At 42.4% G+C, this 26,187-nt stretch overlaps 1 long non-coding RNA gene and 1 pseudogene across 1 annotated transcript in view; both read right to left on the reverse strand.

Moving 5' to 3' along the window:
• Positions 1 to 299: 299 nt before the first annotated feature.
• Positions 300 to 26,187, reverse strand: part of LOC108350950 (uncharacterized) — a 97,472-nt gene continuing 71,584 nt past the window's right edge. Inside the window, exon 3 of the long non-coding RNA XR_015620785.1 lies at positions 300 to 690. This is a non-coding gene — a long non-coding RNA (uncharacterized LOC108350950). The remainder of the gene's footprint in view (positions 691 to 26,187) is intronic.
• Positions 7,143 to 8,012, reverse strand: LOC148005735 (BCL2/adenovirus E1B 19 kDa protein-interacting protein 2-like; annotated as a pseudogene).

Below are 26,187 nucleotides of genomic sequence, written 5' to 3' on the forward strand. Positions count from 1 at the left end.
AATTATCAGGATATGACTTTTTCTTTTTTTTTGAACTAATGTTTTTTCAGTGCTATCATTAGGTTAGGACTTGATCTAGTATGATTGGTGTATTGTTAAAATTTGAACACAGGTATGAGAGGTCTCCGTAAGCTGAAAGTGGAACGCATCTAGCCAGTCAAGGATTGGCAGAGCTCTTCCCCAAACCACTGGAAGCTCAAAGTGAACCCTAGAATAGATCCTCGGTGGTTTTTTAAATCAACCCAGGTGGCACCATTACCTCAGACAGACCACAGCCTTCAGAGCAGAGAGACAATGTAGTCTTTTGCAATAATTTATTGCAGAACTCCCAGACATTAATACAAGTGGTAAAATAACCTAGAGAAATAATTCAACATGGAATGACGTGTTCCTGGTGAGATTTCTGTTGTGTGGAATTGTGCACTTGATGGATAGGTGAGGAAGAACATATCTGAAGCCACCCTCAAGGTCATAATCACAGAGATCGCTTGTCTTCACACAGGACATTGACAAGGAGTTGGCGAGCGCAGTCACTTTCAGGTGTGACCACAGTGTGCAGGAGTTCCACCATGGAAGCCTCAACTCCGGTTTCGTGCCTTCCACAGTTTACCTCTTTCTTCACCTTGTAGCTTTTCTCTTTCCAAAGGTTATGCCTGCTTTACAGGCGGCACTGTTTCCTTAACTGGCTTCCTAGGTCAGAGCAATGGGGGAAAAGAGAGAAATTATTGTGATTTTTTAGTCTCAAGCTAAGTCTTGATATTATTGTTGTAACCTTAGCCATCCATTTTCCTGTGGTATGAAAGTTTTCACCATCGGGTGAGAGCCACAATTGCCTCCTCCTACCCATTATTATCATATTACCATTATTTTTTTTCCCTTTGAGAGTTTCACTTCTGGTGAGCAGCAGATGATTCGGATGGATGATGAGGACGGTGCGGTTTGCTTTTAGTGGACGGGTTTGAAGGTAATCTGTTTTCATCACACCGAGAGGTCGGCCAGTCAGTTAACACGAAGAAAACATTAAGGGCAATGTTCTTTCATTTAGGTAAGGGAGGAGATAACTCACGAGCTATTTCTTTCCACTTAAACACTAAAGGAAAGCTGTGAATGAAGCTTTGCTGAAGAAGAAATGGGAAGGAAATTGATTTAAAAACAAACAGATGCTGGCGAAATGATCTCTGGGAGGCTGGGAATCTGGTCCACTTAACTCTCATCTCTTCTACCTTCTAGTGAAGTGCCACCCACTTTCCCCCCCCATTTCATTTCAGCCTGTCTTCCAATGCACCATCTGTCTGCTTCATCTGAGAGAGCTCTCAGAGAGAGTAGAAAATAGGGTAAGATAAAGGAGGCCAAATTGTGCTAGAGGGATTTAGCGAAGGTCAGCCGTCCCCTGCCCGTTTCCTTTCTCCACTACTTGAGATCTGGTTTACACAAGTAACCGGTGCCCATGCAGCCCAAGAACCACAGTTCTAGAACCACAATCACCACAGATCTGAGGACACAGACTTCAGTTAGAGTCTCCCCCTCACATGACTAAAGTTTCTCGCTGCTGTAGAAAGTAAGAAGTTCTGTGCACACAAAGGTGAGAACGTGGTGGGCTTGCAAAAGCATCTTGGATGCTGGTGAGGGAGTGGAGCTTACTGACACAGCATGCCATCCCATCCTATAAACGTGGCTGTTCGGCAGTGATAGACATCTGTGGAGCTTCTTATCCCTACACAGTAATCCTGGGACCGCCTTCACTTCATCTATTTCTATAGTTATTCATTCACTCTCTCTGTACACAGCCACTCACAATTTCATGTCATCTTATTAAGGCGAATTAACCCTTCCTAACCTGGAGACTTGTGTTTGTGTACTCCCAGCATGAAAGGATTCACTGTTTGTTCTTTATCCACGATGGATCTCACCAGTCACATCTGTCCTCTCCAGAACATCATCTGTCTGTGGATCCAGCCATAAATAAGTAAAGACTCTCTTCTTAAATGTCTGATGCCTGGAGTTATGCCTCTTAGAGCTGCATTTACATTTCCAATCAGGACATCACATTGAATATTCATCGTGAGCTTTTCATCAGCTATCAATATAGTCTTTTGATGCACTGCTGGGGCTGGCCCCTGATTCCCTCCACCCAGCAGTAATTGGGACTTTCATGTTCTCTTTAAATTGCTACACTCACGTTTACAAATTGTATTATTTTTCTTTTATGTGTAACCTTTAATTTATGCGGGCCTGATTGCCTTCTCACAAACACCTTTTAAAGATATTACCTATTTATTAGGTTTTGTTATTATTATACTTATCGCATTCGATTAATGCTTTGTTATTTTTTAAAGTCTTTCTCTCTCTCTCCCTCTCTCTCTCTCTCTCTCTCCCTCTCTCTCTCTCTCTCTCTCTCTGTCTCTGTCTCTCTCTCTCTCAAGATGCTTTGGCCCTGGAGATGAGGGAACGAACTCCTGTCTCCATGATTAATTAGAAATGCCCCTAGTAGAGGAATCGGTAATGGTACTGAGATGCACATTGAAGTAAAGATAGAGAGAGACACTTAGCAAACAATAGCAACAATTACAGAAACAAAGAGAGAGCCAAGGAATGGCATCCCTGCAGGCTGGGAATTAATTGAACAGGGAAAGCCACAGAAGGACAGGTGAGCACTTCCTGCTCCCCAGCTGCTGTCAGGTCCACAGCATGGCTTTGCTTCCTGGCTTTAAAGTGAGGCTTGGAAAGTCAGAGAGAAAAGAAGAAAAGGGGAAGGAAAATGGGAGGGAGGAAGCATGGGAGGGCATGGGCAAAAGCCATCTATTAACTCATTTGTTGTTGCTCATTCCTAAGCAAAGTGCCTGCGTAACACTTAGGTATCTTTTGAAATCTGCACATGCACTTCCTACCTGCTGTGCTCAATTTCAGAACCCAGAGCTGTCATTAAAGAAAAATAGCAACCTTTGTTCTCTCCCCAAGGCACAACATGCTGTACCAGTTTTTTTTTTTCCAAGAAGAAAACAAATCTCTCTCTCTCTCTCTCTCTCTCTCTCTCTCTCTCTCTCTCTCTCTCCTCTTTCTATCCCCTTTCTCTCCTTTTTCTTTCAAAACTGGTGACCCAGACCCAAGCCTTCAGAGTCCTTTCCTTCCTTTTGTGCAGTGGTGATGGACACACTATTACTGTGGTTCACGAAGCAAGATTTTCTTTCCTCTATTTTCAAGTCCCCCGTGATGACACACCAGGCCACTTTCTGTAATGGATGGTTTTCATTCCTGATGTGATAGAGGTGGCTTTGAAGCTGGCCGAAGCAGGCATTTTCTTCAGAGATGGGAAATCAGCATGGGTAATTCTGGGGCCTTAGTTAGACACAGAGCCAAGTCTGCGAAGACTAGCCAACTCTTTGGGCTTTTAGAAACTTGATTGGGATGCAGAACGATACATTTTACATGGTTTGACTTAGACTGAATTCTATACATTCAAAATTCATATCATTAAATATATAAGACAGGCCAGAGTTATGATCAAAATATGTACTAATAGGGTATAGAAAGCTGCCCACTGAGTTATTGAGATATTTCAGATACAGAGTATACAACTTGGTTATTTTTGTGGTTCCTCCGCAATATGAGAGTTGACTCTACGCCAGAGGTCATTCTTGGATACCCTAGGTTTATAGGAAATGAAATTAGACAGCTAGGCAGAGATTAATATGGCCTTAGGGTCATTGAGGATAGACTCCTCCTTCATGGACAGCTTTAGATTGAGTTTCCCACATCTTTGTAACACTAGAAAGGAAGCCATTACAACTGCCTCATTTAGGCCTTCCAGTCAAAAGAATGAAATACTTCTGACCATGAATGAAGCATTCTGCTTCAAAGATTAGAACATTGTACACTATTGTCTCCTCCCTTAAGAATTAATCTACTTGGGCCTGTCAATCACCTGTCTAGGAGACCATCCTTCATATGAAGTCATACTATAGAGCTGGGAGGAATAATTATCTCTTTAGTGAGGTAATGTACTTAACCTTCCCAGAATCCCCTTCTTCAGTGTAGTCATTTACAGACCCTTCAACATGGAGGCAGAGTTAAACTTGTCTGCCTTTTGAGTTCTAACAACAACAACAACAACAACAGCGACAACAACAGCAGCAGCAGCAGCTTACCTTTCCTTTGTCTTTTGCTCTAGCTTTTTCTTTTAGGCAGTGTCCAAATGGCTGAGCATGCTTTCCACAACACCCTGGGCTTTCTCACTCTTTCTCTGAAGCTCTTCTCCCCTCTGCCATAACAATGCTTGCAGACCTCCATTGCTGAATATGATGGTTTTCTCTGACCCTAACTTGAAAGGGAATGGTTTCTTTTCTTCTTTTTCTCCATCTCTCTCCTTGTGAAAGTTGCTGAGATTATAGCTTGCCTGCCCTGCTGTTTTTTTCCTCCCAAACTCCAATAAAATTATCTTTGAGCTTCCTATTATGTCCACTTTAAAATTTTTATTAGGAAGACTAACACAAAAAGGAGCTATAATTTCTTAGGTAACAGCAACACATCGATTTCACTGTGTGCCTCTAAATCCCAAGTTGAGAGGTTTAAGAGGACTATTAAAGTGGAAACTTTAGGGTTCTTTGGGAAGTCAGTTGTGTGGATGGTGTTTTGCTGGGGCAAACACGTGAAAGAATGTTTCACTGAAGTGGACACAGGTAAAAGACTAAAGCAGACTTATGAAGGAACATTTTGTTTCACTGAAGCAGACACAGGTGAAAGGATGTTCTGCTAAAGCAAGCACACGAAAGGACACATGATGAAAGTTTCTTTGTTAACCACATGCATGTATTGGTCTGCCTTACATTGTGTAGTTGACTTTCATTTGTAGGGACTCTATAGAGAGAAATGCACCAAAAAACTTCTGGTGGTGTGCTGTGGCTTCTAGTAGTGTTAGCTGAGACTGACTCACATGCTGAGGTAAGACACATGCTGAGGTAAGATCCATGGAGAACATGTGATATTTGGAGGGAGTGTTAAAAAGACTCCACAGACAGTGATGGAGGCTGAGGTTGGCTTGCTTGCATAGGCAATGCTTGTTGGTCTTGTGTCTTCACTGATCTTCATTTCTCTGAGAGAGGCACAGTAGAGAACTGCTCCTGATGTCCCTTCCTCCTCCTGCCTAGCTGTTCGTGCTAGGTTGTGCCATCTGCTGCTATCCTGACACTGCTGAACTACAACTGGACTGCTGGTCTATCCATGAAGTGTTTGCAAGTGGATGGAGCTGCTGTGATTTCCTGACAACACAGCAGGAATTTCTCCAAAGAACCTTTCTAAATATGTCCACTCCCCCACCCACTCCCACCCCGTATCCTTTCTTTTCTACTACCTCTGGTGGGTGGTGGGCTAAAAGGGAGATTAAAGCATTTAAGAACCATCATTAAAAATAAGATTTGAAAAGTAGCAGACTATCGTGATGTCACAAAGGATTTCGCCACTTAATCTGCAAGCATAGTTGCACATGGCTTATTCTCTTTTTCCTGGGGCCATGTTAGCTTTGTTCCCATGTCCTAAGCTCTGTCAGCTTCTTCTTCTTGCTGTCAGCTTCTTCTTCTTCTTCTTCTTCTTCTTCTTCTTCTTCTTCTTCTTCTTCTTCTTCTTCTTCTTCTTCTTCTTCTTCTTCTTCTTCTCCTTCTTCCTCCTCCTCCTCCTCCTATTCCTCTTCCTCCTCCTCTTCCTCTTCCTCCTCCTCTTCCTCTTCCTCCTCCTATTCCTCCTCCTCTTCCTCTTCCTCCTCCTATTCCTCCTCCTCTTCCTCCTCCTCCTCCTATTCCTCTTCCTCCTCCTGTTCCTCCTCCTCCTATTCCTCCTCCTGTTCCTCCTCCTCCTATTCCTCCTTCTTCTCTTCCTCCTCCTCTTCCTCTTCCTCCTCCTCCTCTTCCTCCTCCTCCTCTTCCTCCTCCTCCTCTTCCTCCTCCTCCTCCTCTTCCTCCTCCTCCTCTTCCTCCTCCTCCTCCGCCTCTTCTTCTTCTCCTTCTTTTTTGGGGAGGCACAAATATTTATTTCAGTGTTCAGCCAAGGTACTTAACCACATGAACTAAAGGCTTACAAACAGCAAATGCCATCCTGACTGCACAGCAGCAGCACCTCAACACTTACAGAAATGACCCGTGTACAGCACTGTCACACCATCCAACAGCAACATGAACACCCATCTGCTGAGGCCAAATACCACTGTGGTCAAATAGCTGACGATGAGGGAGGAAGAACTCTGGTAAAGTGTCCCACTGTGAGAGCATTGCAATAGCATTCCATGTGCTCTACAGATGTTGCTGACCATGAATGCTCATCGGAGCCTCTGCAGCACCTCAGAGCTTCACACACACAACACCACTCAATGTCACACTGCCGAACGCATCTTAAGAGCTTGCTTTCTTTCTTTTAAAAACAGTTCTGACTTTGGGTAAAGCGCAATGTCCGTTATGTGCAAATATATAAACCCTAATTACTAGCCTTTCAAAATCTCTAGTTCTGGTTCCAACACATCTTTAGAGAGGAAAATAAGTTGTTCACCCACCTGGCCTTCCACCAGGTTAAGAAACACCATGCTTTTAGGTGAGGGGAAGCTCAGGCTACCGCCTACACCACATGCATGACCTTAGGTACTTCTTGGCGTCAGTTTACCTGTTCCTGCTTTAGGATGACCCAGCCTAAGTTACCCAGGAAATGTATCCAGCCATTTACAAAAACAAAGTCTTACATGCTCCTTATATTTAAAATCAGGGTCTTATTTACTTGTATATATTCATCTACAAGATAGATACACACTAAAATATATTTCCTCCATCATAAAAATATGTATTATTTCTTTACTTTGTCAATTATGTATATAAATACTTTACTGAAGATGCATCATTCAAATAAACAAATGTAAAAATTGTTTTTATATAAAGTGTCATTCTTTGCTATTTAGCGATATAAAATGATTACAGTACAATTAGTCACTAAAGAGTTGCAAACCATGACAGCAGTGAACAGTCCCTCGTACAAGAGTCCATTTGGAAAGAAGTCAAGTAAACTTGGTAACAGACTACATAAACACTTGAGCCACAAGTGCACTAGGATGCACTACAGCCCTGCCTTCCTGGTGCTCTTTGTCTCTCTATCTGGGCTGGATGTGGAATTTACTCCTCACTTTTTGGTGGTTCTTGTTTTCCATTAAGCTCTTGATCAACTTGTTTGATGCACTCTGGTATGCCAACGTACTCCATGAGAACAAGCTTCTGTCAGGTCTGCCAAATTAAAGTCTAATTTTCTGACTGAATTTTGAACTGATAAATGGTCTTGTAACAGCCAGAAGTGATTGGATAAACCAAGAGGGATGCACAATGATTAAAGAGTTTAAGTTTTTCCTTAATTATCTGTCAATCTGAGCTATCCCAGACTGGGCATTTTCCTTTGAGTTGTCGCACCGTTTAAGTAAATGATCATCCAGTTCTCTGCTACCAAAAGCTCTAAAGTGCCAATATCATATTTAAAGAGAGTGTCCATCGACAGCAAATACAACAATGGCATTTAAGCCATCCCCATAACAGCCTCCATGGCTAATAACTCTTTTGTGGGGTTTGATTGCCTTCATGTCCACTCACTGGTCCACCTCTCCAATCCTGAACATGTGCCAGTGGCATCTATCTTCTTTTTCTTCTGGCCGTGTATTCAGTAATTGAGCCTTTCCTAATGACGCCAGGAGTTTTGGTTTGGGGAAGATCATCTTCCCACTCAAACTCATCACTGCGTTGTCTAAGCCTTCCAGATCAACTTCTCTGCCTTCATCTAAGTCATGTGACCACAGAGTCTTCACCAGGATTCAGGGTCAGGCTGATGTCTAGGGCCATTAGTTTCTTCCGTACTTTGTTTCCATTAACTTCTAATGAGCCAGGCTGTCTGTCTGGACCAGTTACATCTAGTATATCTGCTTCAATGCTGTCATCTTCTGGTAAAGGTTTTGGAAAATCTTCATCCTGCCATTCTTCCTTCAACTCCACAACTTCCATCGTCAGCCTAGACTCAATGTCAATTTCCGGCTCCTGGCAATCCAGGCAGTCGAGGTCCCCTGAGGAAGCCACAGGCCCGCTCTTCCTCTTTGTCCCTCCAGGCCAGCAACATGGAGCTGATGGCCAGGTCACAGAAAGCAGCTGTGGAGCAGGGCTCAGCTTTTCCCGGATGTTCTTAGCTGCTCTGTCATCTTCTTAAGGGCCTTGTATTTATATAGACCAAGCATGCTCACCATAGTCCCATCCCCTCTCTATCCACTACTTATTTTGACACTTTCTTTTATAACTAGATCTTATATCCATACTTCCTGTGTAGACTGTATGTTGTATCTTTTACTAGTGAGAGGTTTCTTTATTCTTTGATTTCTATCATTGTGAGTTTTATTTGTTACATACTAAAGTTACTGTCTTTCGTAGTTACTGTGTGAAATATCTTTCTAGGAGACAAGTTTTTCTTTTGGCTTTCAGCAGGCTTCAGGCTTTTCCTTCTTTCATCGTGAAATTCCTGAAAAAACTTCCAATGTCTTGTGGGGTACATTGCATCAATAGTTTGATGGCCAGAGGGAAGCGTGCACATGCACACACACACACACACTCACACACACACACACACACACACACACACACACACACAAAGAACCAAACCAAAAATCAATCAAACAAACAAACAAACAAAAAAACCCAAAAATCAGCAATGCAAACAAACAAAATTAAAAAAAAAATCTTCTCCCCAGATACAGCTTACCTAGAATTGAGTTTCTTTATCCATAAGGGTATTTTTCTGCCTGAGGTAAACATTTCCTTTGTAAAACTGTTCTGTTCTAAAAGTCTGGTAGTCTTGAGCCATTTCCTAGGTATTTTATGGTTCATGTATAGGCCCCTTTCTTTCTGCTGTGTTCATATGACTTGTTCTTTGTTTTTAGGGACATTGCCTGACAGAATGACAAGGCAGCTACATCATAAATGCGTAGACAACGAATGAAAAGTAAAGCCTGGTTGAGGCTCCTGGGAAAAGATGAAAATTACTGGGGGGTGGGGCTATAGTGCCAGCCTAGTCTAAGTCATTACTGGGGGTGGGGCTATAGTGCCAGCCCAGTCTAAGTCATTACTGGGGGTGGGGCTATAGTGCCAGCCCAGTCTAAGTCATTACTGGGGGTGGGGCTATAGTGCCAGCCCAGTCTAAGTCATTACTGGGGGTGGGGCTATAGTGTGTGTTTAGTCTAAGTCATAACTGCGGGCATGGTTATGCATATGAGGTGGTGGAAGTCGTATTAAGATTTCTGTGGCCAGAGAAGACTTTGTAATTTGTTACTCTTGTACAGCTCTCTAATAATAAGAAAATGGGCACCATATGCACTCCCATTCTACCTGTGCTTTTCCCCTTGCTTTCCCTGACTCCAGTGCTGTTATACTCTTAAGATGCCGAGTCTTCATGGCGGGGAGACCCTTTCATCTTGAGTGTCTTTCTTATCCCTGCTAGTTTCCTTCATTCTGAAGCTGCATTCATCTAACATTAACACTGCCACTCCTGCCTTCTTAGTGCTATGGTTTGCATGAACGCTCTTCTGTATTTTATTGATTTGTTCTTGTTTCTCAGCTGTCAGGTCTCTTGAATAAAAATGATTGCTTTTCCAGGGTGTCATTTTCTCTTCTTGCCTGTATTTTTGGATGAGTGATTTTTAAAGTTTCATTTTTTTTTATCATGGGTTATTGTTGCAGACTTTTAAATTTTATTATTCATGTTCTACTGGGTAAAAGTTTAAAATATGCAAGGAAAAATGTAACTCTATTGCTTTAAGTCCCTTCCTCCTCCAACAATGACCTGACATCTGACTTTTCCTTTCCGGTGACTCTGTAAGCAGCATAGTTTGGCTGCTAAGTGCTCATTAGAAATTGAAACTTTTCTGATAAAACTATATGTGTCTTGAAATTGCCTTAGAAATTCATATCTGAAGACAAGGATATTGCTTGAAGAGTTGGAAAATCTCCTTTCGGATGAGGCTTCTGTCTGTAACACTGCCTGGGAAAGGTCCTTCAAAGACGGAAAGGAAGAAGGGAGGTGGGGCTGTGGGGTTGACTCCCGTGGAAGAGTACAAGCTGAGAATGCACAAGGCCTGGGTTTAGTTCCCTGTTGCCCATTCGAAAGGCCAAACACATCTGTAATTCTAATCAGAGAAAAGAAATCCTCAGAGCCCATGGTCCAGTCATGGTGAATTGTAGATTCAGTGGGAGGAAACTCCGTCTCACAGAATAAGATCCAGAAGGATCAAGGGACATCTAATGTTGATGTCTGGCCTCCATGCACACACATGTTTGTGCTTCTGCACTCATGTGTTGCTATACTACATGCACACACATTGACATACACCACACATACTCACAAAGGAGGTCGGGGATGAAGAGATGGCTTAGTCAGTGAGTTGCATGCCTTGCAAACATAAGGAACTGATGTGCAGAAACCATTTTTTTAAAAAAATAATACCAGTACTAGTGTGGTTTGTACTTTTAATCCCATCACTGGGATTTCTGGGGCTTGCTGCCCCCTCCCCTGTCCCCTTTCCTAGCCTAGCTTACTTCATAAGTTCCAGGAGGATGAGAAACCCTATCTCAAAATGTAAATGTGACAATTTCTGAGACATGCATTTTAATTTGCCTCCCGGCCTTCACAGGCACAAAATTCTTCTGCCCAAACACACAAGAAATAAAAAATACCAGAGAACGAGAGGTCCTTCATTACTACAGTGTATTGTAGTGTGACTGAATATCACAGATGATAAACTATGAAAAGTCTAGTTTCCTAATTTTACAACTTTACTTAGCTCAAAAGTTTTGGGATTCGGCTTGTAACATATGCATGCATATTTATCTATCTATCTATCTATCTATCTATCTATCTATCTATCTATCTATCTCTATCTATCATCTATCTACTATCTACTATCTATCTATCTACTATCTATCTATCTATCTATCTATCTATCATCTATCTACTATCTATCTATCTATCTATCTATCTATCACTTATCTATCATCTATCATCTATTTATCTATTATCTATCTATCTACTATCTATCTATCTATCTATCTATCTATCTATCATCTATCTACTATCTATCTATCTACTATCTATCTATCTATCTATCTATCTATCTATCTATCTATCTATCATCTATTTATCTATTATCTATCTATCTACTATCTATCTATCTATCATCTATCTACTATCTATCTATCTACTATCTATCTATCTATCTATCTATCTATCTATCTATCATCTATCTATCTATCTATGCAAAGATCAAAAACCTAGGCAGGAGACTGAGAAAATAACATACCATGGAGGCAGCTAGGGGCAGGTACTGAGGGGAAGGGCAAGGGCAGGATAGAGGAGGGAAGAGAAGCTACCAAAACACACGTTCATAACTGCTAGCGTGCCAGCCAAAACCATGTTGCTCAGTGTTAGTGTGACCCAAATCTACACACTCCTGGGAAGAGAGAACTCCAGTCCAAAACCACCTCCATCATATTGGCTTGTGGACATGTCTGTGGTGCATTTCCTCGGTTGCTAGTTAATGTAGGAGGGCCCAGATCACTGCAGACAGTGCCATCCCTGGATCGGTGGGCCTAGGCTATCTAGGAAAGGTAGCCAAGTAAGCCAGCATTAAGCCAGTAAACGAATTTCCTCCATGGTCTGTTCTTCAGTTCCTACTCCAGGTTCCTGCCTTTTCTTCCTTCAATAATAGACTGTAAGCTGCAAGTTGAAATTTTCTTCCCAAGTTGTTCTTAGTAGTGTTTTATCCCAGCAATGGGAAGCAAACTAGACCAGATATTCTTGTATTCTGATTTTTAAAAGTATACACAAACAAGAAAAAAGGCCTGGACTGGGCAGGTGAGATTTATATATTTGCAAATGCACATATCTGCATACAAATATATTTAACAGCAATAATCAGGGAAGAGAGGAAAGTCAATTCGAGAGTGGGAGGGACATGGAAAAGGATGGAGGGAGGGAACCTAGGAGGGGTTCAAAGAAGAAACGGGAAAGGGGAAGTGATATATTTAAATAAAATGTATGAAAGTTAAAAGAGAAAAAAATAAGGCAGACCTGGATGAGGATGTAAAGAGAGAGAGAGAGAGAGAGAGAGAGAGAGAGAGAGAGAGAGATTATGAGAAAAAAAACTCAGTCAAAGCTAAACAGAAAACAAAACACAAAAGGAAACCCATCACACTCTCCCTCAGAGCTCTCCTTGGTCAGTTTATCTGTGGTTATTTTAATGCTGGAACCAGCATGTCCTCCACAATCAGGATTTGCCATGTAACATTTTTTCTATATTCCCCTTAAAACTTTATTTTCTTAGTTATGATATAATTTTAATTGCACTATATATTTAAATAATAACAAACTTATATTTTCATTTCTACATCAGCTACCTCATAGGACAGCCAAAGGGTAAAATTAATATTTCTATAAAAATTGGTTATTAACAGCTATATATTTTGAATCATGGCTATAAGTTTGGCTTTTGTTTAGAGTTTAATAAGGGCAGACTTTGTGCTTATGAACATTTATGCATGTATTTCAAACATCAATCACAAATTCAGTGATTTTTATTTTGTTTTGTTTTTAAGAAAAAAACCCAGACAACCTCAGCATCCTTCTACTTGGTCATATTTCTGTAACAAACAAGTATATCTAGTCCTTCTATCTACAAACTCACAAACAACAAGACTCTTTCATAAGCAAGCAGTCAGTGGCACTGGGTTTGGAAATCCCAGGCTCCATCAGTCGACAGGATCAGGTTTGTGTGGGAAATTCTCATTTATGTAAAACTATTGATGATAGTAAGAAGAAAGAAAGGTGGGTTCCTGGTTCCTAAGGAAAGAATACTTTTAATTTGGAGAGAGGACATTGGCGTAGAAAACCATTGACCCTAAAAAAGCAAATATTCAAATGCCAGAGACTGGGGGACATTTATAATTCAAACTATCACAGTCAAGTATTTTTGTCTCAGCAGCAAGAAATTAACCAATGTAGGTGACATATCTGGATGAATAACATCTCTCTTGTACATGTAGGGATGGCCTTTCTGCCATAGCAGCTAATGGGGTAGAGGACATATTGTAATACCTGCATCTAATAGAGGATGTATTGTAAGTCCTGGAGGCACTCTGGGTTGGGGTCATAAGCAAGGTGCAGTGGCTGTTGGCCCGCCTTTGCTGTTGACATGAGCTGAAACTCAGTTGTCTTCCCAGAAATAACTTGCCCACATAAGGGAGGAATTACAACTGAAAAAGATGTGCTGTCTGCTCATTTAGCCATTGACTAGGCAGGAAAGGTAGAAAAGGGACAGGATGAAAGATGTGTGGTCTTAACATTTTTTAAAATATAGTTAGAAGGACACTGGGGAAGCAAATACAGTAATATCTGTGCTAACGAGAACTTCCCTTGACCCCAAACCTTGAAACCTGTGTTGGTTAGATTTTTGTCAACTTGACACAAGCTAAGGTCGTCAGGGAAGAGGGAATATCAGTAAAGGAACTGTCTCCATCAGACTGGTGGACAAGTAAGTCTGAGGGTGACATTTTCTTGATTGATGTTTGATGTGGGGGAGCAGGCAATTGAGGGCAATGCTATGCCTGGGCAGGTAGCCTTGGGATGTATGAGAAAGCAGGCTAGAAAGCCATGAGCTCCAAGCCAATGATCATTATTCCTTCATGGCTGCTGCTTCAGTTCTTGCCCTTCTCTAAACGGACTGTGAGCTGAGATATGTAAGCCGAATAAATTCCTCCCCAAGTGGCTTTTGGTCGTAGTGTTTTATTATAGCAGTAAAAAGCAAGACAGAACCCATGGGTAGAAATGGACAATGAGGAGGAAGATAATGAGTTTGAAATGACAGAAGATATCCCTCAGATCTGACTTAATTTAGAGGAATAAAAATAAATTCCCTGACTCGGCATGTCCACATGGCTTTAATACTGGCTCATGCAGCAAAGTATAATTAGGAAATACTCTACATTTGAACTGCTTGAGATGAGAAGACTCTAAGTCTGTTTACTTACTTATTTGGTCTTCTTTTCAGCTTTGCTGGCACTTAATGAACTTATCAGTACTGATGATTAAACCCAGGGCCTCACATATACTAACAAGTCCTCAACAGTTGAGCTCTCCCCAGTTCTTGATGCTCAATTAATCCAGAATAAGTGGATTTGTCTTCTAAATGTCTTTCCTCAAAAACAATGAAGAGTGCTTCCTCAGATCTTCCAAGTCTCTCTTAGTTCAGACCCACAATTCCAAAGCACACAGGCATACCAGAAGTTTCTGAGCAAACCATGGGAGACCTGTGTGAGTCTCTTGTATCTCAGTTATCTTATTTTAGTCTAATTTGATTGATTCGACATGTGTCCACGCTTATGGTGGTTGGTGAAAAGTGTATGTAACACATTTGTAACACGTTATTAATACTTTCCTGCCTCAGCTTCCTTTTCGTTTGTTTTGTGTTTGCCTTTTCACAATTAATCTTTGGTCATCTGCCCCCAATTATACTCTCTTACCTTCCTCCCTCCTACTGAGTCCCTTCTTACAAACAAGAATTGAAGAAGAGTTTTAAACAGAAATGACAGACTCTTTCACAGTCTGAGTACTGTGGCATTGAGCAAGATTGCTACCCATTCTTCCTTTAGATAAACCTGAAGCACTGAGAAAATCAGTCCTGGAGAGCCTGGCTCATCTGCTTGGCTTCTGTCTGCTGAGGCCCCACGAGTATCAGGGACTAGAAGGTAACAGAGGAAGTACAAGGATTATTCTAAAAAATGAGGCGTTCGAAAGGTGAAGTGTGAAGCCGACCTTGTTGAGCTATGTGTAGGACTCTGTTCTTAGGAGACTTAAGAAGTTGCAGGTTTCCATTTGTTCTCCTGGTCCTCTGGGCCTCTCTCCTGTCTCACACCTAATCCTGCCCCTTCTTTCCCCTCTCCTTCCCCTCACCCACACAGGTCCCTCCCTCCCTCTGCCTCCTATGACTATTTTGTTCCCCTTCCTAAGTGTAATTCAAGCATCCTTGCTTGGGTCTTCCTTCTTGTTTAACTTCTTTGGATCTGTATCATGGGTATTCTCTAGTTTTTGGCTGAGCACCAACTGGAGAACATGCACAGGCTGGAGGGAGGCCCCGGGCACATATGTAGCAGATGGGCAACTCAGTGTCCATGTGGGTCACCCAATAACTGGATCTGAGGTTCTCCCTAAAGCTGTAGCCTGACTGTGGAATCCGTTCCTCAACAGGACTGTCTTGACTTAGTGGTAGAGGTTGCACCTAATCTTGCAGAGACTGGATACACTAGTGTAGGGGGATGCCCAGAGTGGGGGCCTGCCCTATCGGAGGAGAAGGGGAGAGGAGATGGGGAAAAGAACTCTCTGAGGAAAGAACTGACGGGGCATAGTTTGGGATGTAAATAAGTAAGTAAGTAATAAATAAATAAAGTTAATTCAGTGAGACCTTGGAAATAGTGTCAAGTGTTAATAGCTTTGCTGAACCCCACTGATAGCACCAAAGGGTGCTGTTTTTGCAAGGTAGGAAGGCCCTGGTAGATATGAAGGATTTTGGGACATGTAAAACAGGTTCATAAATTGCTGAAGCAATTAAGAGGGGAATGAGAGAAAAGCAAAACAGACAAAAGGATTCGTTTGGGTCACTGCAAGGTAAATTTGGGAAGATTAATGCTGTACTGGTGTCCTTAGGGGGAGAGTGATAAAAAGCCAACCATTTCGTTGGTGAGCTTCTGTCAGGCTTTGAAGCCCGAGCAGTGGTTCACAGAAGTCACAGGTGATAAAATGGTCCAGGCGAAGGGAATTAAGCTTGTTTTAGGGGTGGTTAGCTCTTGCCCTCTTTAGAATGCTGTGATCATGTAGACCCTGCAAGATGTCCAGCCCAGTGCCCTCTGGCAGCCAGCTGAGACTGACGGAAAGGTGAAGTGCTGGCAGACAGACTGCCACAAGAAGGGAGCTTGCTTCAGCAGCAGACACGGCAGGCTGGAGTGGACCTTAGTGTCCCTTGAGCCTGAGGTGGGCCAGGCGGTACAAGCTAGCCCTGCTGAGGCCATCAAGGACAGGCTGATACACAGTCCTGCAGCAGCATCACCCCAGGATGAGATGAATAGAGAGCCTGCGAAGAATGACTGTGGACTATGGAAGGCTAGATGGGGTAGTGTCTGTCACGTATGTCCAACATACACTTTTGACAGAACAGTTAATGCAAGTGATAGGGTCATTTTGAGCACTTTACTGGACCGGGATAGCATTTCTTTTTCAGTCTCTCCATAGCTATCTAAAACCAATTTGTACATGCTTAGAGCAGAGAGCACTACATCCTCCGAAATATTTTCCACCCTCTCTAAAAGAGGTTGATTTATGTGAGCATCTTTGCAGGCTTGTAAGTTCTGAAGCACGGCAACATTATCAGCTAAGGAGTTTGAATGAAGGTACTTTGTGTGAGTGCAAAGGGTACTCACAGAAGCCATTGAACGAAAATAGCAGAGCCAGGTTTGGACTGCTTCCATGTGGGCTGTTGGACAAGGGAGATCGCGAAGTTCCTCAAAATCTGTTGTCACTACTCGTGGTCGCATGTCAGAACTAGATTGTAAGTCTTTATTGCTAAAGGCGCACTTTGGCTATACGATGGGAAGAAACTAGCTCAGCTTGTGATTGGAAAGCTTCAAATGCCGACCAGCTTCAAAGCGTTTGAAGGTGGATGTGGCAGTTTGAATGAAAATGGCCCCATAGGCTCATAGGGACTGCCACTGTTGAGTGGCATTGCCATGTTGTGGTAGGTGTGGTCTTGTTGGAGGAAGTGTATCACTGGCAGTGGACTTTGGGGTTTCAGGTGCTCAAGTCAGGCCCAGTGTGGCAACTAAACCAAATGCAAAACTCTAAACTTCTCCAGCACCATGTCTGACTGCATGCCTCCATGTTTCCCGCCATGGTGGTAATAGATTAAACCTCTGAAATGGTAAGCCAGACCCAATTAAGTGTTTTCCTCTATAAGAGTTGTAGTAGTCACGCTATCTCTTCATAACAATAACTGAGATGGTGGGTTCACGGGGAATAAATGGCACCAGCAAACTTTCTTTGCCATGGATTCTACATACTACAGTGACAACATGTCTGGCAATATGTATCAAATGGTGTGTTAGTGACCTCAATGGTAAGGGTGCAACCAATTCCTTTCCAATTGTATTTAAGATCCACTCCACAGGAAACAATATATGTCAAATACTCTAATTCAGGGCAAAGTTCCATGGCTTAGGAGGTCAGAGGTCTCAGTGGAGAAGCAACAATTATTGTATTGTTGAGTGACTGTTATGTATTCATCAAATTGCCCTCTAGACATTTCTGTTTATGCCCAGAAATTATGCTGTTGCCAGTCAGGTTGAGCATGGAGGGAAGTTTTCTGTGCAATGAGGAGTGTATTGTGCAGACTCATTTTGGGTCAATCTCCCAAAAAGAAATGATGTTTGTTGTGATATGATGACCCAATATACACAGCCACAAAGGGAGGAGGGGTGGACAAAAGGTAGAGCTGGAGGGAGAAGTTGAGTGTTGAGTAGCGATTCCTTTGAAATGAAACATTCTTTAAGGAGAAGGTTCATAACAATTAGAAAACTCATGAAATTTCTAATCCTAGGAAGCACACAAAATTTATAAGGCTCAGAAGCTATGAAGTTACAATAGCCTCAAGGCCACTCTTCAAGATGATAAAGTCAGTAAACAGTTGTTGGGCAGAGTAGGCTGTTAGCCAGCTGAACTGCCTGAAAGTTGTGCTGGGAGATTGAGATACAACTCTTCTGAGTCATCACCTATGCTAAGACAGGCTTTTCAGTTACAAAACTATCTTTGGATCACCCATGTTCCTGTAAGCAGCCACCCACCTATCCTTTAGTAAGTAACCCCAATAAACTCACTAGCTCACTGAGCTGACTTGTATGCTATTAGATTTTGTTTGCTTATTATCAATGTGCCCTGTCCTGGAGTGAATAGACATTTGTTAATGTATTTCCAAGGAAGAACAAACACATGTACACACACACACACACACACACACACACACACACACACACACACACACACACACACTGTTGCATAGTAAAGTATCCATAATCAATGAGATTGTGAGAATTTAGTAGTATGTTTTGGTCTTCTAAGTTTTCTGCATTATTTAGATTTCCCCTCCCCCAACACTCTCCATGTTTGGTTCAGGGCCTCTCTCATGTTAAACACATGCTTTGCCACAGTGTTATACTCCTAGTTATATATTCTGTTTCTACAAAGAACAGGCGTTACTTTTAACAATTTTAACACATTATTCCTTTTTTTAAACAACGAAAACCAACTAAAGCAGTTAATCTGGATAGCAGTTATGATTCTTTTGTTTCCTTGTATGTCTTATCCAATCTATCTGAAAACACTGTCGATTTATCTTTCAAAATATACACCCCCACTCTGTCTGCCCATACACTAGTGTAAGCAGGACCCATTCTTTTGTACCTGATGGCTATGCTTAAGTCCAGGACCTTGGCCCCTCCCTTTTCCTCTGGTTTCATCTTCTACTGGTTTCATCTTCTACTACTTGCTTCCTTATCCCCACCATGCAAAGATTCCTCTTACCAACGATCAGGCGACTCCTGTCCCCAAGCATTGGAACTTAGCAGTTATGCCTGACATGTGTCCTTTCCTGGATAGCCAGTTACTTCCCCCTGCCCATCTCTACTTTCTTACCCATCCTTAGTTTCTGTCCTCCAGGCAGTGGTAGTACACGCCTTTTAACCCCAACATTGGGAAGGCAGAGGCAGGCCAATCTCTGTGAGGTCAAGGCCAGCCTGGTCTACAAAGTGAGTTCTGGGACAGCCAGGCTTACATAGAAAGACCCTATCTTGAAAAAAAAATTCTGTTTCCTCAGAGAAACATTCTGTTTTCTCCAAAGCCATGGTCCCAGGCAACATGTGGCTCTGGAATTAGGAAGGGAATGCTTGCAGTCACAAACAACCCTAAGACACCATTTTTCCCTCTGAGAATCCCGGTCTAGTTGCTAATATTGTCTACACCCCATTACCTCTATTATTCTGTATTCATTATTAGTGGAGAAAATTAAGGCCAAAGAAATGATTCTGTCAAGTACCCAAACACAAAAGAAAGTCCGAAAGGCTTCAGAGCTGTATGCCATGAAAATGAACACTCACGGCACAAGGAAATGTCTATTTTTCTTTCCACCAAATTTAATATTTTTCATCTACTTTATTATTTAGCATGTGCGTATGAGTGTATATGAGTGTGTGTGAGTGTGTGTGAGTGTGTGCGAGTGTGTGTGTGTGTGTGTGTGTGTGTGTGTGTGTGTGTACCATATGTATTCAGGTACCCATGAAGGCCAGAAAAGGTATCAGGTCCCCTGTAACTGGAGTTGCATGTGGTTTTGAGCTCCTTAATGTGTGCGCTGAGAACAGACTCAGGTTGTCTGGAAAAGCTGCAAGCTCTCAGCCACTGAGTCATCCTTCTAGCATTCTCTTTCCCACATTCTGACTCTTTTAAGGAAACTGATACCCTTTCAAAAAGTAAATTATCATTATCTGTATCTACAGTTACTTTAATATCAAAAGCGCCAAATCCCTTCTGAGACTCAAGGCAGTCTTTTAACTGTGACACCACTTATAAAAAACAATGACATGTGGTATGCATGTTGGGCTCCAGCTGCGGTCAGTGTCCTCACTTTCATACTGGGCTGGAAGGATGAAGCAGAGTCTGGAATCAGTGGGGTCGGCAGGATCCTGGTCTGACTGCTCTTAGAAGATCTTAGCTTGTGGGCTTGTAAGAGTAAACTTTACTTGGGGTCAATCAGGGTTATATATGAACCTTGGAGAGTGGGAAGGCACTCTTCTTAGGATGAAGTTCCATTGGCTAGAGTTTAAAGTAATGTGGATGCCTCATTTGTATGGAGAGGCATTCCAGGAATCCCAGGTACTTCCTGGATAGGTTTTTATGGCAATGTGGATTGAATTCATGGGTTTGCAAAGGACTCTGTGACCTTCCTCAGGTAGAAGATTGGGGCTCAGGTTCCCCATATCAGGCAGGGAAAGAGGAAGCCCCACTAAGAAAGGGGAGTCCTCCATTTTGTGCCAAAAATGGCTCTCAGAGGAGCTATCTGGACGTGCATGACAAACTACAACCTTAGCAGTGAGGTGCATCTCATTCTTCTCTCATACAATGACAGAAAATATACATTACCACCTCCAAAGGGAGTAAAGGAGGCAGGGTGAGAAAATACGGATCAAAGCAAGACCCATCAGGACAAACAAGAGATCCTTAATTCTATACAGGACGTCTGGGCTTTAGTTTTGAAGAACTGCGAAGGTTCCCATCTCCAGCTTTGTTATCTCTTGGGCAGGCTCCTCTCTGTGTATGCAGCTTTCTTTAGCAGATGTCTTTTGTGGTTCTGGAATCTCCAACACTTTGGTTAAGCACAGGTTTAGCCTCCATAGCGTCATTCAGTGACATCTCACAGTCGTCTCACAGAGACTTCAGTCATGTCACACATCTCCTATCCTTAAGAACTCTCTGGAACCATGGAGGAAGGATCCACAGAACTCCTCACATATGTGTCTTTTATGTCTCCAAGGCCAGTACCACATGGACTACCACCATTCAGCTGTTGACTTAGGTTGAATTTTTGCCTCCTTGGATTAAATTTGCAGCAGCTTTTGTTTTCTAGGAGCAGAAAACCCTTTATGCTCTCTTTCACAAAGAGGAGGCTTAGTGGGTGGAGTCTTGCCCTGAGAGCAAAATATTTTCTTTAATGGAGCTAATTTCCTTGAAAACAACAACTTCTCATTTATCAGGGGCTTTGTCTAAAGCACTAAAGCTTCCTGTGGTCTTTTCCTTTCCAAACTGTATATTATTTGTTTGTTTGTGCCCTCACTTGTTGTTTTTCACCTGGAGACATGTGTAAGAGCAATCTCTAATGTCTATGATACATATTTAACGTTATGCTGACTTAAAATGACCTCCACAACATAATTAGTTCATTACTTTTAAATTTAGCCCCAGGCAAGTTCTTAGGACATGGGTAGAATGCAGCCAAAGTCTTTGCCAAAATATCAAACGAATGCCTTCTAGTACAGTTGCTAATAAACTGTGTTTCTGCCCGAAGATTCACAATACATATTTTTTTTTTTTGGTTCTTTTTTTTTGGAGCTGGGGACCGAACCCAGGGCCTTGCGCTTCCTAGGTAAGTGCTCTACCACTGAGCTAAATCCCCAGCCCACAATACATATTTTTATTATTTGTCCTACTTGAAGCTCTACTGTCTTCTAGACTTCTACTAGAAAAATCTCTGCTTACAGCAAAGCAGCAAACACCTGCTTTATGGAATTTAAGTAAGGCCCTGCCAGTAACCGAGGCTCAGTTATGTCTCCCCCACCCCTCTAAGGTACAGAGACTTATCACATGCCAGCCAGGGCAAAAGAAGGACCTATTGCTGAACCCCTTGTAACATATGGAGAAAGAAAAGCAACAACAACAACAATAACAACAGCAACAAAAACCTCAGGATCAAACAGAGCAGTTGTATAATACACAGAGTTGTAACAATTGTCTTTCTGCAGGTCTCACAATCCATGGGATCGTGGACTTGAAGAAACCATTATTAATAATGTTATTAGTTAGTAAAAGTAATATACATTCTTCACATAATATCTTATTTGATTCTCTAACAAACCTGTCACACATGTATGGCACTTGTTTAGTTTTGTCTTGTCATCTTCTAACAATTTTCATGGTTGTAGTGCCCACATGGGAATGGAGAAATAATGGCAGTATGTATAAAATACATAATAGGGGTGGGGACATGCTCCAGTCAGTAAAGGTATTACAGTACAGTCATAAAGTCCTGAGTTTGGATTCCTAGAATGCTGTGAATGGTGTGGATGGTGTGGATGGTGTGGTGTGGATGGTGTGGATGGTGTGGATGGTGTGGATGGTGTGGATGGTGTGGATGGTGTGGATGCTGAGGATGCAGCTGTAACCCTGAATTAAGAGTTATGTATACAAGCACATTACTGGAGCTAGCTGGGCAGCCAGTCTTGTCAGTTGGTTAACACTGTGTTCTTTGAGATAACTCTCAAGTGGTAAGGTGAAGAGTGACTAAGGAAGATATCAGAAGTCAATTCTTGCCTTTACATGTGCGCACACACACACACACACACACACACACACACGCGCGCGCGCACACACAAATACTCCACGTGCATATTTATAATACGACATATTATCCATAACTTTGTAATGTAAAACTATTTGTAAATTATAATAATATCCATCATCTATGTTGCAATTGAAAAACTGAAGCTTAGAGACTTTACGTAAGTTGAACAAGTTCACAGTCTGTAAGCAACAGAGTTGAATCTTGGGATCTTATATCAGAAAAAAATATGAGGACGTCATCTATCTATAAAACTGCCAATGTGCCAGAACTGATACATGGTTTCTTCATACCCTATGAGAAGAAGAGTACATGGGCCTTTCATCAGACTAATTCTGCATCCCTCTGGTCCAGTGTAAAAAACAGCTGTTGAGTTAGATGTTTTGAGTTGTAAGAAAGCACTTAATGGGCTCCATCAGGAAAGCGGATGCAAACGAGGCATCAGAGAAAGGGGTTAATGACTCAGGGAGATCTTACCCTCAGGTTCCTTCCCTGTCTTAACCATGCTATTCCTAGCATAAACTTTTTCTTAAATGGCAGTGGACCAGTGATGGCTGCAACGTGCCAAGAGTCCAAAGAGGAGCAGAGCAGAATGCTTCTAGAAGTCCTGTTGCAAGGCCTCTATCTCTATTTATCCTGCTGGTTCTACCAGGATGTAAGCTCATTCCTAAGTGGTTAATGAAGAAAAATCGAATTACCACTTTAGGTGTATGCAGCCTTTTACATTGCAACATGATTTTGGCTGGCACATAGAAAATTTGTACCTGAGAACCATTTGCAAATGGGTTGCACACACACACACACACACACACACACACACACACACACACACAATCTCATAGCATTGTAAGTATGTTTACTTTTACTTTTAAAAACCTAGCTTATAAGGGTATTTAAATGCTTTAACTTCCCCTCTAAACCACCACCCAACGGAGGTAATGGAAAAGGAACTGGGCATAGAGCAACGAGGATGTGGGCCTGCTTAGAAATAGTTCTCTGGGGCGATCCCAGTATCTGTTGTCGGGATAGTAGCAGTTCAGTTCCCAGGAATCAACAGTGGTAGCTTGAGATACTCGCAAACGCTATTCATGGATCAGCAACCTCAATTCGATCAAGAAGAAATTGCATGGCTCTGCCAGTCGGCCCAAGTACACAGAAATGGCAAGAAGCCACCAGAACACCACCAGAAGTTCTTTGGTGAGTTCCTCTCTACGAAGTCATGACAAACAGCTATCAGCAGAGAAAGCAAGGCAAACCAATGTCACAGCATCATCAATGAAGACCAGCAAAGAGTGGCGAGGAAAGCCAATGCCACACAGTGTCACCCTCTGTTTGTTGGATTATATCTAGATACTTTCTGAGCATCACGCATTCTCTCAAGCATCCACTCTAGCAAAACATCACATGTCCTTTGTCCAGGCAGCTTCCAGCAAAACACCACATGTTTGTTCTGAGCAAAACATCCTCCTATGTGTCTGTGTGCTTTAGCCAAACATCCTTTCACAAGATAGTTTCCAGCTGGCGAGGATGTGGAGAAAGAGGAACACTCCTCCATTGTTGGTGGGATTGCAGACTGGTAAAACCATTCTGGAAATCAGTCTGGAGGTTCCTCAGAAAATTGGACATTGAACTGCCTGAGGATCCAGCTATACCTCTCTTGGGCATATACCCAAAAGATGCCTCAACATATAAAAGAGACACGTGCTCCACTATGTTCATCGCAGCCTTATTTATAATAGCCAGAAAATGGAAAGAACCCAGATGCCCTTCAACAGAGGAATGGATACAGAAAATGTGGTACATCTACACAATGGAATATTACTCAGCTATCAAAAACAACGAGTTTATGAAATTCGTAGGCAAATGGTTGGAACTGGAAAATATCATCCTGAGTGAGCTAACCCAATCACAGAAAGACATACATGGTATGCACTCATTGATAAGTGGCTATTAGCCCAAATGCTTGAATTACCCTAGATCCCTAGAACAAACGAAACTCAAGACGGATGATCAAAATGTGAATGCTTCACTCCTTCTTTAAATGAGGAAAAAGAATACCCTTGGCAGGGAAGGGAGAGGCAAAGATTAAAACAGAGACTGAAGGAACACCCATTCAGAGCCTGCCCCACATGTGGCCCATACATAATCAGCCACCCAATTAGACAAGATGGATGAAGCAAAGAAGTGCAGACCGACAGGAGCCGGATGTAGATCGCTCCTGAGAGACACAGCCAGAATACAGCAAATACAGAGGCGAATGCCAGCAGCAAACCACTGAACTGAGAATAGGTCCCCTATTGAAGGAATCAGAGAAAGAACTGAAAGAGCTTGAAGGGGCTCCAGACCCCAAAAGTATAACAATGTCAAGCAACCAGAGCTTCCAGGGACTAAGCCACTACCTAAAGACTATACATGGACTGACCCTGGACTCTGACCCCATAGGTAGCAATGAATATCCTAGTAAGAGCACCAGTGGAAGGGGAAGCCCTGGGTCCTGCTAAGACTGAACCCCCAGTGAACTAGTCTATGGGGGGAGGGCGGCAATGGGGGGAGGGTTGGGAGGGGAACACCCATAAGGAAGGGGAGGGGGGAGGGGGATGTTTGCCCGGAAACCGGGAAAGGGAATAACACTCGAAATGTATATAAGAAATACTCAAGTTAATAAAAAAAAAAAAAAGATAGTTTCCAGACAAACGCCACATGACACAACTGAGTCTCCAAAAACTCAGAAGTTTCTACTCTATATACAATTTTGTATTGGGCTGCATTCATAGTGGGTCACAGATTAGACATGCTTGCAAATGCAGTAGTATTTACAATCAGGGTTTAGGTCAGCTCCTGAGTCACAAGCAATCTCTGTAAGCCAAGGAAAGAAAGTATTCAGAGATGTCGTCTTCATTTAAAAGACGTACCTCAAGGTATGTCATTGGGACCATACTTATCTTTTAATTAGTATCGACATAATTGTTCGCTATGATATATTCTTCCAACTTCTGTTCCAGATACGCCTTACATCAATCCTGCAACTAAACACGACTTCTGAAGTTGCCCTGTGGCTCCACCTCCACGTAACTCTGCAACATTGCTGCAATTAGCGTAAGAGGCTCAAAACTCCAATCACCGAACCAGTAGAAGAAAACAAAACTCAGTTGTATTGAACAAGGAATAGAACCAAGAAGACCTTGGCTGGTTGGTAGCCGGGGGACAGGATTGTATGCGGCAGCTGCACTATTTGATCCATCGTGAGATCACGAGCAGGTTACAGGAAAGACCCCGTGTTCTTTCAGAAGCCATTTAGCAAGAAGCAGAGAGGAATGGAGTTGGACTATGACAAGATAATAGATTTCTCTGTCAGGGAAAAAAAAGCATATGCAGTCATTATTTCAAGGAACAAAGAATGAAAAGAAGACCTTTGTTCTGGAAAGCATTTGTAAGGATTGTGTTAATCCTTAAGCAAAAGCCATGTGTGAGACTACCTGACAAGTCTGACTCCCAACACTAAAGTAACTCTGCTATGTGATATGTGTGTGATCCGCCACTCCCACCGTCCCCACGGACTGCTGGAAACTGGTCAGTTGGAAAACAGCGAAGTTGTATTTTAGAGTAAATGAAGCACTTATCAAGAAGAGTACTCACAAAGCGCTATAAGCAGGAACCTTCCAGAGACATCTTTGTGTTGGAAAAAAGCGACCTTGAACAACAGCCCAACAGAAAGAGGGTAAGGAAGTTAGCAGAGAGTTCACAGGAAAACAATGTGCAGACGCCTGCCTGTATATTCAACTCTGGTAATGCACATATGCACAACAAAAGAAACAAGTTACTTCCCAGATGCGCCACTCTAACAGGAAGACAGCAGCCCCTGGAACAATGGCTGCAAGAGTGGCTGGTCAGTTTTGTGTGACAGGCTGTTAATTTGCCACCTGAGAGCTCCTCACAGT

Source organism: Rattus norvegicus, chromosome 5 (genome assembly GCF_021556685.1).
Source record: "Rattus norvegicus strain SHRSP/BbbUtx chromosome 5, alternate assembly SHRSP_T2T, whole genome shotgun sequence".
NCBI lineage: Eukaryota > Metazoa > Chordata > Mammalia > Rodentia > Muridae > Rattus > Rattus norvegicus.